The sequence below is a fragment of the Euprymna scolopes genome, chromosome 22 (assembly GCF_053919585.1).
Source record: "Euprymna scolopes isolate OS-2025 chromosome 22, ASM5391958v1, whole genome shotgun sequence".
Taxonomy (NCBI): Eukaryota; Metazoa; Mollusca; class Cephalopoda; order Sepiida; family Sepiolidae; genus Euprymna; species Euprymna scolopes.
In genome coordinates, this window is record NC_136503.1 from 15,206,988 (window position 1) to 15,223,197 (window position 16,210).

Below are 16,210 nucleotides of genomic sequence, written 5' to 3' on the forward strand. Positions count from 1 at the left end.
TAATGTTTTTAAGTCATTGAAATCGTTTACGCGCGTTTCAGACGGTCGGTTTATTAAATTATCTCAGAGGAGCCAGCCCCCCCCCACATACACATTAGTAACGACCTCGGACCACAGCCGCCTTCCTAAGGAAGCAAATAACCCCAAAATACTATAAAACAATATACACATTCCCAAACCAATAAAAGCAAACACACACACATATAAACACACACACACACACACACACACACACACACACACACACACACACACACACCCTACCCCACCCTAAAGGAAAAGAAAAAAACATTAGCAGAAAGAGATAGCGACTACAGCCAGGTCAACGTCTCCCTGGACAAGCCCAATAAAAGAGCAATAAAAATTCAGCATACCAATGAATAATAAACACTTACAAGCCTCCACCCCTTGGAAAAACTTCAAATTAACTACGAAAATCGCCATTTTTACATCTCCAACACATTTGAAAATAATTTCTGACGAGGACGCATCACAGACCGTCTGAAACGCGCGTAAACGATTTCAATGACTTAAAAACACTACTACAATGATCCAAACATAATTCTCAATGAAAAACCAAGACACGGAATAATAAAATAATGTTAAAAAATACACATTGTTGGTGACTACTCCCTTATTTAAATATATATATATATATATATATATATATATATATATATATATATATATATATAATAGATATATATATACCACCTTTTTTTTGGCAATTCTATATGTTCCAAATCTCAGCGACTATTGATCAGAATTTAACACATGAAGGCTCGTTGGAAAGCTAATGACCTGAATTGTGTAGTGGGCTATGTGACATTTGCCCTTAAGGTCAGACATTAAGGGGATTATCCATCATTCAGAACCTATTTTTGGCACATTTTTACAGCCATAAAATTTTTTAATCATAGTTATTTGTTTTCGTACTTTTGCATATGAATTACAAAATATCTGATATTTCATCTCTGGCCGTGATGGAGGGGAGACTAAAACTTGCTGCTATGGTTTCAAATGATCTGAAATAACAGCAAAGGAAGGCTTGATTCCAAATATTTCTCATATGTTATATCTCCCCTCTTTGGTTTTCATCACATAAAGTGAATTTCACAGTGTATAAGGATTATTTGATGCTAGAGATATTCATAACCGTACTCAAATTTCCAGAAAAGGGGAGATTTAACATATGAGAAATGACAATGAATTAAAAATAATTGATAAATGTGCGTTTTTATTCTTAATTTTTCACAAAAGATTGCCTTAGATTTCAAAACATGTAATTATGTTATACTATCCTGGGTGTCCGGCGTTGTCCGGGTGTATGGAGGTATGTGTTGAACAAACAAAAAAAAAAGTGGTAGTAGGCAGGCAGGCTCGAACCCTTACTGCGAAAGAGGAAAAGAAAGTGAAAAAAAAACGTGACATCTTTGCCGTTGCGCCCATCGCCAAACCGGAAGTGGCGAAGGTTTAAATTAAGACTAGACAATCGATTTTTCGAAAATATCGGTGAAAAAAGCGACCCCTCTCTGTTGAAAAGTGCCCAGTTGAGGGTGGAGGGAATTAATGTTTTTAGCAATTTTTCAATATTTGTCATCCGAAGGGTCGAGCTTCAACATGATACTGATCTTGTGAAAATCCATCGCCTCTGTCGAAAGTTTTAGGCAGACATACATACATTTAAACAGACAGGTGAGATTTATATTATAGATTATGGAATTTTCAAGATGAATGTGGATTTTTCAGACTACTATTCTCATGTAGGGTGTTATTCTCACGTCTCAGTCATAACAAAAACAATGTCTTCCCATGGATTGAATAAAGGCTTCATTTCGAATTTCGGTATAGAGTCTCGAGTTCGACAAGATGCACTTGTAAAAGTTATTTATCTCTTTCCTACGATAAGATGATGTGACACAAGGGTAAAAAAGTAGGATGTGGAAAGTCAACACCTTAGAGAAAAAAAAACCACTATAGCCTGCAAAACAATGCCTGGGCAATTCCGTTGACATTTCCCAGTAGGGGTACCTAAGACGATTAACTATAAACTAACCTCTTCTCAAAGAAAGAAGGCAAAGCTTTATAGAGCGGACTTCCTGGGACTGCGCAAGATCAGAGATATCTCAGTGTAATGGAATAAGCCATTTCAATAATGGCCTAGATTCGGTTGGTATTTGTGCCGTAGTAAAAAAAAGAAAGGTTCTTGGCACTTGTAGAAGGTCGGAGAAACTTTGGATGAAAATGAGAATAGCAGTCAGTATAATCCAAGTAATAGAATGCCTGTTCATTTGGTTATTTCTCAGTTAATAATGAAAGACAAGGAATGTTGAAACCAGTTTTGTTTCGTTATTTATAGATAAGAGAGGCGTAAATATGAATACTCCCCCAAAATATAATAATAATAATAATAATAATAATAATAATAATAATAATAATAATAATAATAATAATGATGATGATGATGATGATGATGACTTAAAACTAAATATTTTAAATAGAGTTCATGTCATATATTTGTGCTCCGCTCCTTGTCAAAATCTGCAACGACATTAATGGTTTGTTTGGCAAATTATTTAAAAAATGATTTTGAAAGATTTTTTTTTCACACTCAGTATTTACGCAAAAGATCAGACATGTTGGAACCATTCTTAGCAAATCTTTGGGAATATTTCCATTTCAGAATCGATCCAATTTTTGTGTTTATAAATCTACACGTAAAAGATCACTTAAAAAAAAAGAATAAAAAGAACAATCTTTTGAAATTTATTTTCTCTTATGGAAAACATCAAACATGATTTATTTTCAACGAAAAATAGACACACACTTCTGATAAGGATAGAGGTCAGTGACTAAGAAACAAAGAGAATATTGAAAATTAATGAATGAAGAGACTATGTTGTTAAAACATTATCAAAGGAAAGAGAAAATTATTTACCTTTACTCATATTAAATGTTTCTATCTTGAATTATTTACCTTTGTAGTATTATTGGTGTACTCCCCTGCACTATCGCCATCGCTCTCCTATAAAAGTGTTGGGAATTTTTAAAAAAAAAGAGGAAAAAAAGTTTATCAGCAGAACAAAAGGTATAGGGAATTGGGTAAGTTTTACTTGCTTTCAACCTTAACAATCTCCTTTATAATGACAACATAAATAAGTTTTCGGGTATGCTGAAAACGAATATCACATTTAAATTTGCCACAAACAAATAGTTTTCCGGATATTAAGCAATGTGATTCCTGATGTTATCAGTAGTGGCCATTTCTGTACGTGCATATTTTTTGTATAGTCATTCAAACTATACCTTAACACTTTCACCGTTCATCAGGCAAGTCTTTTGCAAAATTGGCAAAGAAACTGTCTCCTGAATCTGATTAACCCATGTATGGTGGCTTTTCGTTATTATCCCAATCGTTCCAATCGCAATGGGAATCACCTTGACTTCTTTACATTTCCATAGTCTAATTCCCATTTCAGATTTTGATATTTATTTTTTCATGTTCCTTCTCGTGCACTTTGGTGTCGAAAAGGCTGGCTATATCAACGATTGAGCAAGTTCTGTTGTTTTTGTTTAGGAAAATTAACAGATTTGTAATGTTGATAGACCTTGTCAGTTGGTATGCGCATGTCCTAAAGAAGTTTGACATTGTCGTTTTCCTGTACTCTGTATGTCCATACAACTTTTAATTGTGGTCTAATTCATTCAGTTTGCATATATTCCAGTATAGGATTTGAGCGACTTTGTTGTATCTCTATTTCTTATATTGATCTTGAACTGCCGCTGCATTGTTGTTATTATTATTATTATTATTATTATTATTATTATTATATTTATTATAATAAATGATTCCTAGACAGAATGTTCATCAGTTATTGGCTGTTTAACTTCATGTAAGGATTTTTTGCGTTCTTAACTTCTTCGTATCTCTCTTATATACCACTTATTTCTTGCGTTGTTCAAACGTACACAGAGACTGGCCCACAGCAAATATGTCTGGCAGTCAATAAAGATCTCATTGTGAAAGCCATTCATCAGATCGACACAAGTATCAATTATTAAACAATGAAGAATACGAAGAAAAAAAAACAAAAAAAAAAATTTTCTATTACTTAAAATCCGCCTTATTATTTAAAGAAAGAAAGGTTTTTTCCGTCATTTTCACCTTAAGGGTGCCAAATCCTCTGTACCATTGCCAAGTTGAAACACAAGGTGTACACATCTATTTCTTGATATCCAGTAGCAATATGAATGTCGAAGAAAAATACTCATGGTGCCATGATCTACAACTCTTGGTACAAGTGGTTGGCAAGGATTTGGCAAAGCGTGGCCAAGACGCAGCCAGAATCTTGGCAAAGCTGAAGACGGTCACACGGAAAGAAAATAATGAAACACCGTGTAAGTAAAAAGAAAAACAAAAAGATTAAAAACAACGATAGCAAAACTCTCTCTCTCTCTCTCTCTCTCTCTCTATATATATATATATATATATATATATATATAGTAATTACAATTAAGAATAGGAAATTGGGAAAAAAATTTTTGTAACTTGTCTTCTTCCTAAGATTAAGGGTGGTGGTGTTTGATCAACACTGCTGGGGAGCCATGATGTAATACACTGTTTTGTTTTTAAATCCCCGAAACAGTGTTTCATGGTAAATAACTGATGATCCCTTAAAAAATATAAAAATTGGTATTATAGTAAATTTGAGAGTTGATGCAGTGATTGCAGGTGATTAAATGACTTACTGACTAGATGTTTTTTTTTTAATGAATGATAAAAAATAATTTTTTGTGTGGTTTCAAATGTTAAAAACTTCAAAGACTATATATATATATATATATATATATATATATATATATATATATATATATATATATATGTATATATATATATAGCAAAGTTAAGCAACGATGAGGTCGGCCAGTACCAGATGGGTGACTATGTGAGAAGGCTAGGCGCTGTATGTACCGCGCCAAGTCGTAGAAATTACCAGGTTTGTATCAGAGAGTGCATTAACTCACTAGGAGAGATGCACCCTCAGTCTTCATCTAGGAGAAGGTAACTCTGACGTAAAAACCTGCGTTGTACTGTATGCTTTGTCTTGTGGCAGTCATCTGCACCGACAAGGTTTAGCAGTAATAACAAAAAGTGTGGTTGGTTCTACACAAAGCTTTCACCACTATAAACAAATCATCTTAACAGTTGTGGCAGAAGCTCATACGTCGAAATCGATGAGAGAATTCATCATATATGTAAAAGTAAGAATGTGTATGTGTGTGACACTTCTCAACCTAAATACTCAACGAATTTTTGATCTACAGATTTGAAATTTGATATATAAGATAGTCAGACATTTGGAAAACTTTTTAATTAGTTTTCATTTGGAAAAAGGGCGGCTAAAGGGTAAAAACTGAAAAATTGGTACGTGGGGAGGGGGGTCATCGGATTTTCATCTGTTTGCTGTTTCGTGAATGCGCATGCGTGAATCGTTCCCGTGACAAATTTCTCATGCTAAGAATAAATAGATTTGAAAATACTTTTTAAAACGTGTCAAGCTGGCCTAATAGTTATAGTACTTGACTCACTGTCTTTAGGTTTTAATTTCGATCTCAGCTAGAGTATTTATTTTTTAATTACAAGAACTGAACTGTTTAGAAAAAACATAATACTCGCATGCACATGTCTCAGTTTATGATAATATTTATACGTATTTTACAACCGGCCAGAGCCGGACTGCCTGCTAGTATATATATATATATATATATATATATATATATATATATATATATATATATATATATATATATATATATAAGTATCCAGAAGAATTTCGATCTTTTTAAATATACATTTTTTTTAAAGAAATAAAATCTTTCCTAGATTATATATAAGTTTGAAGAAAATAATAACTGATTTGAACTATAAGTATGTATTCATTAAGTTCATCTTGGAACTATTTGTTTTATTTATTACACTCATTTTCAACCCAAGCAAGGCATATTATTACTTTGAACATAAGAGACAACTATTTAGGATTGCGTCTAACAGGAGACTACAAGGAGTTAAACAGTGAAATATCTATTCACATTACATTTAAACTTCTGCATATTAGTACAATCAGGGAAGCAGGGAACAGGAAGGGGATTCCAAAGTCTAGCAGTCTTCTTTTTTTTTACACAGTGATCACCACTTATCAAGGCCCAGAAGCCACTCAGGGATAAAGGTTATTGCAAGTACATTACGTTAGTGTGGAGATTTGACGAAGTGTTTACTTAAGGGGGCGGTTCATTAGGAATTTGTTAACGTTGGACTTGAAGACATCCAAGTTTTAGTCCGGTGGGAAGCAGGCAGACGGAACAGAGTTCCACAGGCGTGCAGTTCTAAGAAAGAAGCTTTGTTCATGGAATCCGCGTTTTGATTTAGGCACAGATATAGAGTGGGGGAAATTTTTCACAGTGGATTTAGCTAGACGGGTGTTTTTCGTGAAAGATTGACGAGGGGGGACCAGAGATTGGAATTCAGACGAGCACCTGCCATGGAAATAACGATAAAACAAGGATAGGCTCGCAACGTCTCTTCTGTGGGAGAGAGGTTGCAGGGTAGAGAAAAGGGCATCCCCACTAAGCCACAAAGTCTATTTTGTACTCTGTCAAGGCAGGATATGCTATTTTTAGCAGATCCTGCCCAGATATGGCAACAGTATTCCATCCTTGGACGTACTTGGCTTTTATATAGATAGAGAATTGCATCAGTAGTGAGATATCTTCTGGAGCGATAGAAGGATCCCACCATCTTTCCAGCGACCTTGGCAACAGACTTGATGTACTTGTTTCATTTCAGATCAGGAGTAAAGGTCAAACCCAGAAGCTTGTCAAAACACGGGGCCTCACCCAGATGAGAGCCATCTATCACAATTGATGCCAGATAGGGATCAGAGCGTTGATGATGTAAGGATAGGAGTTTGGTTTTAGATGCATTAAAGGTAACCAGCCACATCTTCCCCCACTGAACCACGAGGAAGAATCTACGACAGTATTGCTGTGGGGGAATCACCCTGCAATGGACTGTTCTACCCATTATATAAACCATAGACCTTTTGATCCCAAATGTGGATTAAACGCCAGAGCGACCCTCGCCTGCTCGGTGACGTTTACTACTCTTTTCAGTTGTAACCTTTTTACGTTGTTGTTCCAGTAATACATTGTTTAAACTCTATTCCGTTGTTCTGTTTTCTTTGTGGCTTATTGCAAGCCATAACACTGGCGACATTAGATTCGGAGAACGTACTCACGTTTAAAAACAGTGTTCTAAAAAACTAAACACTGACGACATTGGATTCAAGGAGCATACTAAAATCGAAACCAGTAACGACATTGAAAAAAAAAAAATACTCACGTTGAAATAGTATTCTAAAAATACTAACGACGTCGGACTCAAATGTTATCAAGCCTAAGGAAGTGTCTAATATAACACTTGCAATTGAAAGGTTCACGGTAAAAAAAAAATAAAAATAAAAAAACGCAGATCGTTACGAGGAAAAAAAAGAGTCGAAAAGAAAAATGTTCGTCACGACTTTCAAAGATAGCGCTGTACTTTTGCAAAAACAGTTAGCGTAATGTCAAATACAAACCAGGGAACAGCAAAAGGAAGTTCAAAAACAGTTAGCCGAACGTCAAATACAAACAGAGGAATTACTTATAGAAAATGTTAAGAATAATGCGAACGCGGAAAGCAGTTCAGCATTTTTTCAGAATACAATATAGACCGCGATAGACAATTTTAAATACGAGGAAGAGGAAAAATCATTCGCAGCGTATTTTCGGCGTTATGAAGATTTTTTAAAAATTGACTGCAGCAACTGGTCTGATTAAAAGAAAACCAGACTTCTACTACGAAAATTGGGAACGGCTGAGCATGATAAATTCGTGGATTACATCTTGCCTCGGAAAACAGCAGATTTATCATTCAATGAGACGTTAAATTTGTAAACAGAACTTTTCTCACCGAAAACGTCTCTTTTCCATAAGCATTGGAGATGTTTGGATGTGGTAAAAGACGATAATGACGATTTTGCCACCTACGCAGCTGTAGTGAATAAACACTGTGATGACTTTAAGTTGTCAGAACTAACAGCAAACAATTTTAAATGTCTTGTGTTTGCGCAAGGGTTAACCTCTGGAAAGATGCGGAAATCAGGCGCAAAATCCTTACAAAATTAGAAAATGAAGCGAACTTAACACTTCAAAAACTGACTGAGGATTGTCAAAAAGTAGAAATTATAAAAAAAGATGCAAGAAATATCGAAGTAGGCATCGCGAATATAAAAAAAGTAACTTAGAAAAAAACCGTCGAAATGGCACACAGGCACTAACCACCGAAACTCAGAAAAACTAAAAGCACCAAGCACTTGTTTCAGATGTGGTGGAATACATTGGGTAAGGGATTGCCCATTTTTAACAAAAAGATGCCATTTATTCAATAAGATCGGTCATAAAAGTTCGCACTGTAGGAAAACTCAGAATAGAAGCCGTGTACGTCAAACCAGAACTAAGGACTTCGTAGATGAAAATCTACGCAAATATGTAACGGTTAACATTTTCGGCAAAGCTATTAAATTCCAATTAGACAGTGGATCGGATCTTTCAATAATAAATCTCAAAACGTGGAAAATATTACGAAAGCCGACTATGTTAAAAACTAACAGAACGGCGACGGCCATTAATGGTACAAAAATTCATTTTGAAGGTGAATTAATTACAAATGTCACTTTACGGGGGGAAACAAAAAAACAAAAACAAACTAAGATTGTATGTGCTAAAAGATAGTGAGAACCTGTTCGGTTCTGACAGCATGGAGGAGTTTCGTCTCTGGGATCTTCCTATATCCACATTCTGCAAGAAAATAGATACCAGCCCAGCAGAAACGGAGAAACTTATAACTTGTTTTAAAAAAGAATTCACAAATGTATTTACTCCTGGCCTGGAGAGATGTACAAAAATGGCCGCAGATTTTAAGTTGAAACCTGGTACATAACCGATGTTTAAAAAGAAACGTAATGTCCCGTTCGCTTCCCTGAACAAATAAATCAGGAACTAGACAGATTAGAACGCATCGGTATACTGGCTAAAATTGAATATAGTGAGTGGGCTGCTCCGGCAGTTTACGTAAAGAAAAGGTCCAGGGAAATTCGCGTTTGCGCCAACTTCGCGACCGGACTCAGCAGGTCCTTTGAAGATTTTCACTATCCATTACCTAATCCAGAAGAAGTGTTCACGAAATTAAATGGCGGCAAGTTTTTTTTTCTAAGATCGACCAAAGTGACGCTTACATACAGATTCTGGTAAACGACAAAAGCGCTAACCTCCTCTGTATAAACACTCATCGGAGTTTGTACATATACGAAAGACTCGCGTTTGGTATCAAGGTGGCACCCGCAATATTCCAGCAAGTAATGAATACTATGCTGTCCGGTTTGGACACCACAATCGCATATCTTGATGATATTATCATAGTGAGCAAACGCAGGGAGGAACATGAAAAACATATCAGACAAGTATTCAGTCGAATACAAGATTATGGATTTAAGATCACAGCAGATAAATGCGAGTTTTTTTTACAAACAATTAAATACCTGGGTCAAATAACGATAAAGATGGCAGACGCCCAGACCCAGATAGGGCGACCACTATTAAAGATATGCCGGCACCAGTAAACATAACTAAATTGCAGAGTTTTTTTAGGTTTGGCAAATTATTACCAGGGGTTCATCTTAAATATGCACAAATTGTGCGCACCACTTAATGAATTGCTGAAAAAGGATAAGGCTTGGGAGTGGACAGAAGATTGCCAGACATCATTCCAAAAAATAAAAAGAATCCTGACTTCAAAACTATTCTTAGCACATTTCAACCCGCAGTTGGACATAATAGTAGCTAGCGACGCTAGTTAATATGGAGTTGGGGCGTGCATGCTACATCGAATGCAGGATGGCTCGAAACAGTCTATAGCTTTCGCATCAGGGACTCTCTTGCCAGCGGAAAAGAATTATTCTCAGATCGAGAAAGGGGCTCTAGGAATTATATTTGCAGTTTCAAAATTCCACTGGTTCGTGTACGGAAGACATTTTTTACTACAAACCGACCATAAGCCGTTGATATCCATTTTTGGATAAAGAAAGGACTTCTAACATTCACTGCGAACCGACTATTAAGATGGAGAACTATTCTGCTGAACTATGATTTTACAATTCAATTTCTCCCCTCAAAACAACTAGCCCATGCAGACAGTCTATCGAGACTGATTCCTGCCAAAATTGAACCTCTTGAAGATTCAGTAATCGCGGCACTACGTATTAATAGTGCTGTAAAAACCATGATAAACTATATTATCCGTGAACTTCAGGAAATTAAGTCAGAATCCCTAAATGACAATTTCATTCAAACCACGAAGCAGAAATTAGCACTGGGTGACACCAGTTCAGACATTTTTTCTGGTTGTGACGAAATACTGTTATACGGTGAAAGGGCTGTCATCCCCCAAACCCTTCAAAAAAGAATTCTCAGGGATTTTCACATGGGGCATCCAGGAATAAACAGAATGAAAAGCATAATGAGAAGTTTTGTCTATTGGCCAGCTATGGACCAAGATATTACTGACATGGTGAACAGATGCAAAGGCTATGCTTTGGCTGCAAAAGCACCACCGATAACATATAAACCTTGGCCTAAGGCTGGACAACCATGGTCGAGGATCCACATCGATTATTTGGGACCTGTGGAGGATTTTTACTACATGATAGTAGTTAACTCTTACTCTAAATGGTCAGAGGTATTAAGATGCAAAAAACCGACCACGGCAACAACGACAAATTTTTTATTGGAATTGTTTGCTCGGTTTGGGGTTGTAGACTGTTTGGTTAGCGACAACGCTATACAGTTCACCTCGACAGATATCAGAGAATTTTGCGAGACATATCAAGTCAAGCATATTACGACACCCCAGTACCACGCCAGAAGCAACGGCCAGGCCAAACGCTTCGTCGATACATTTAAAAGGGCATTAAAAAAATGCAGACTTATTGTTTGTGATGAATGCACAATGGCACACAAAAAATCACTTGAGGCTCTTGGTTGATCCTTACAAGATTTGCGTGGTAATGTTAGACCATTCGGGAATGCAATAATATTGCTTGCAGGAGATTTAAGACAAATGTTACCTGCAATTTCTCAACCAACACCAGCAGATGAAATAAATGTTTGCCTCAAATACTCTATTTTTTGTGCCATGTGAAGACATCAAACTTAACTCAAAATATGCGTATCCAGTTGCAGACTGCTCGATCTGCACAGAAATGTTTGCATCACTTGTAGGAAATTGGGTACGGAAAAGTGCCGGCTGATCCGAGTTAAGGGCGAAATTCTTTGACCTTTAACTTCTGTAATTTTATTATATCTAAAGAAGAGTTGGTTAAAAAGGTTTTTCCAGATATTCAAATTAATTATACGAATTCTACTTGGCTGAGTGAACGAGCTATTCTTGCAGCTCAATACAAAGACGTCCATGAACATAACGCTATTATTCAACATAAAATTCCAAGTGAGGTAGTCAAATACAAATCCATCGACACTGTTGTGGAAGCAGATAAAGAGGTTAATTATCCAACAGCTAGATTTTCCAGAGATGCCACCGCATGTACTGCAACTTAAAATTGGCATACTAATTATCATGTTGTGAAATATAAATCAATCCAAGCTTTACAATGGCACATGGCTTGCAGTAAAAAAATTAACAAACAATATAATAGAAACAACAATCTTAACAGGACCTTTCACAGGTGAATATATCTTCATTCCATGCATTCCTGATTCCAACGGATATACCATTACACTTTAGGAAATTGCACTTTCCAATTTTATTGTTGTTTGCAATAACCATCAACAAAGCACAGGGAACAATCTTTACAATTGTGTAGCTTACAGCTATACACTGACTGTTTTTTCACATGGACAATTTATGTTACATGTTCAAGTGTCACCAAACCAAAAAAAATCTCTATATCAACTAAGAAAATGGAACAACAAAAACTGTGTACCCATACGAAATGTGAAATTAAACCTATAAGAAACATGCATTTCCTCATTTTGGAACTTTTTCCATTGTACCATTTTGAGCTAGAGCAATGTGTGGCAGGGTAGAGCTAGTATATATATATGAATGTTAAGGCACTTTTTATTTGTATATCTGTACATTTGTATAATGCTGGTTTTTCGTCTGATGAGAAGCATCTAGTTTCAAAATCCCATCGCCTAAAAAGTTTCATCCTTACTCTCTTCTCATTTTCGTCCTTGTTGATCTGATGATGCAAGAAAGTTCTATGTAACTTTTTCCATCTTTTCATTTATAAATTGCCCTTCTTAACTGAGTGGAGTTTCTCCTATCTTGATAGATTTGCTTTATTAAGGATAATATTTTTACTGGTTCATTGTGTGTGTGTGTGTGTGTGTGTTTGTATTGTCTGGGAGTTTGTTTTTTTTCAACCTCAAAACTATATAAAAAAAAACAACTTTTAGTCCCAATTCCTTCAATGGAAAACTTCTTTGCTTGTAAATCAATTTTTTTTTATTACATTTTTACCACAAACAATATTTTTTTTGCAGACCATCTACTAGTTTCGTACAAATTCAAAGAGCAATAGCAGCCTTCCATCATGTCTGAAAATGACACAATGTTCAACGCGTGAGATCAGAGATGCGCCGCTGTACAACTCATGTTTTCTACCAATCCACGTTATGTCGACGGGACCATTGCCAGCACCCTTAAAATATAAATTTGGAGGGTTCAACACTTGAGGGCACAGCTCAACGAAGTTTCTGGCCATGGTTATGATCTTTGATGTGGTTTCAAGTGAGGGCCACATCATGCCACCTCACATCCTCGAAGTCAGCTGGAAAGTCAACACCAAAGTGGATGTGCTGAATTAAGAGTTTGGTTATCCCATGGTGCAATCCAGTGGCTGCTGGCAGACCTTGGGTGTGGCAGGAGAGCCACAAGTCCAAAGCGACCAAGGCTTGGCTTCAGAAGGAGTGCTACGACTTTGTACCCTTCTCTTACTTGCCCCCCTTGTCCCCAGATCTGAACCCACCAGACTATTCCGTTTGATCATACATCGAGAACATCACCAACATGACCTCCCACAACACCGAAGCAAACCTAATCGCCGCCATCCGCCGAGTATTCACTGTGCTCTTGCTGGCGCTTGTGGAAATAGCCTACTGCTAGTTCCGGACCCATATCGAGGTGGTGATTGAGGCTGAAGGCAGCTATATTGAATAGATATCAACTCTACCACATAATCAAGTTACCTGAATTAATTTTTTCGATAAAAGTTTAAAAATAAAGCTGTAGTGTTGTTTTCTTCAAGGTGACAAATTTACCATTCCAGCTTCTATACAAGATATATATATATGTGTGTGTGTGTGTGTGTGTGTGTATACACGTGGTATATATACACATAAGTATATATATATATGTGTGTGTGTGTGCATATATATATACATGTGTATATATATACACACATATATATGTGTGTGTGTGCATATATATACATATATATATATATGTATATGTGCACATATATACATATATATATATATGTATATGTGCACATATATGCATATATATATGTATATGTGCACATATATACATATATATATATATATATGTATGTATATATGCACATAAGTATATATATATATTTATATATTAGATCCACTTCTGCAGAACTTCCTCAATTATTCATGCAACAAACTAAATAAGTATAAAATGGAAACAAAAAACAGAAGCAACAATAAATGATATCAAGAAAAAGCGATAAAGAAGAAAATGTAATTCATTGTAGTATTGTATAAAGAAAACATACAGCTATAAAAACAGGATCACACATGCATATGCATGTGCATGTATATGCATGTGCATACATATGCATGTGCATGTATATGCATGTGCATGTTTGTTATGCATTCAGAAACAATATCAGCGGAAGCGAATTATAAGAAAGGTGTTTTGATCTCGTTTTGAGTTTCTAACTGCCCATCCAACGAGCCTCCAAATCATGGAGTGGATTGGCAGCTTTTCTATTATGCTGTACAATCGTGAGCGTTTCACACCTAAAACGTAGTGCAATCAAAGCCTGTAAGAAATCGATCATTATGAATGGATCATACTGGCATACGAACAGATGCACATGCGTGCGCGCGCACACACACACACATGTATACATGAAGACACAATCACGCATTAGAACGACATTTGTATGTAAAATATCTAATTTTGATTTGTCATAGGATAGGCTGTTTTAAAGAGAGTTTAGTGTGCAAAGGAACAAAATGCTGATTGTATTTTTTGCAAACGTAAGAATAGACTTTTGTGATGATCTGCAGATTTTATTGGTTGTTTAGTGTATCTAAAACCAAGCTTCTGTCTTTACATCATCAACACTCTGATCCCCGTGTGGAATCAATCGAAATGAATGACTCTCGTCTTATGGAGGCTCCATGTTTTGACAAGCTTTTGGATCTGACCTTTACTCCTGATCTGAGATGGAACGCATACATCAATTTTGTTTCCAAGGCTGTTGGAAAAATGGTGGAATCATTCTACCGCTCTAGTAGATATCTCTCTTCTGATGCGATTCTCTATAAGAGCCAAGTATGTTCAAGGATGGATTACTGTTGCCACATCTGGGCAGGAGCTGCTAGAAGCAGTTTGTCCTGCCTTGACAGAGTTCAAAATAGATTTTGTAGCCTAGTAGGAGGTGCCCTTTTCTCTTCCTCCCAACCTTTTTCCCCACAGAGGAGACGTTGCGAGCTTGTATATTGTTATTTTCATTAATATGCTCGTCTGAGTTCCAATCCATGGTACCCCCCTTGCCTGACTTTCACGCAAAACACTTGTCTAGCAAAACGACTATCAATAATTTCCCCCACTCTTTATCTATGCCTAAAGCTAAATGGAGATTCCATGAGCAAAGTTTCTCTCTTAGAACTGCACGCCTGTGTAAATCTCTCCCGTTTTCCTGCTTTCCAACTAACTACAATATGGTTGTCTTCAAGTCCAACATGAACAAATTCCAATTTACCAAATTTCCACTACTAACCATTACTACACGTTCCCTTTGACCACTGTACACTCATTAACCCTTATCCTTGAGTGGCCTCTGGGCCTTGATAAGTGGTGAGGCCTTTGTAAAAAAATTTATAAATATTTATCATTTTTATCGTTAGTACAAGCAATGAAAAATAAGGCTTTAAACAAAAACAAACCTAAAAATAAATAATTAAAAGAATCGTTTTTGGAATCGGAAATTAAGCACGCATTTTTCTGATTCGAAAGGTTTCAATTTTTATGATTCCCAATTTCAAATAATCGTCCCAACACTAATATATATATATATATATATATATATATATATATATATATATATATATATATATATATTATCTTTAGAACATTACTTCTTTCAGACTATGCAGCTTTCAATGTCTGTGCTAACCAGCAAAATTATAGCTAGTTCATATAAAAGTCATTTTACTCACTGTTTTTCAACGGAGGAAAAGAGCCACTCTTTGACATCCCATGGTATTAGAAAATAATAATTTTTATTTTGTATCTCTTGTTCGGAAAATAAATATTGTAAATTGTAATTTGCTAAATTTTAACTCCTTTTCATGCGTATGTAGTTCTTTTTCTATAATAGTATACACTCATACACACACACACATATATATATATACATATATACATATATATATATATATATATGTGTGTGTGTGTGAGTGTGTGTATGTGTGTGAACAGTATAAATGTATAATTTATCTAGCTATTATTCATATGAACTGTTTATTATATTGTTCTTTTTATTACATAAATCAAAATGGGTTAATTTGCTATTAAACATATAAACCAACTCAATGTACACTATTCTTTATCATATCATAAGTAAAAAAAAACAATTGAGAAGTCATTCTTATTGTTTTATTTACTTTTCTTTAAGATAAAGTTAGACTTTCCCTTATTTCATTGGCCGGAATAGATCAATGAACAAATATTACAAAAAAACTGTTTTATCATTAATTTTCACTAACTTGGCTAGTATTATGAAAAGAATCCCTTGCCAGTTACATTAATCGATTTAGCTATTTAGTACGA

The 16,210-nt window shown here is 35.6% G+C and overlaps 1 protein-coding gene across 1 annotated transcript in view; it reads right to left on the reverse strand.

Moving 5' to 3' along the window:
• Positions 1-16,210, reverse strand: part of LOC145243906 (voltage-dependent calcium channel subunit alpha-2/delta-3-like) — a 1,923,318-nt gene that overhangs the window by 672,176 nt on the left and 1,234,932 nt on the right. The window lies entirely within an intron of this gene.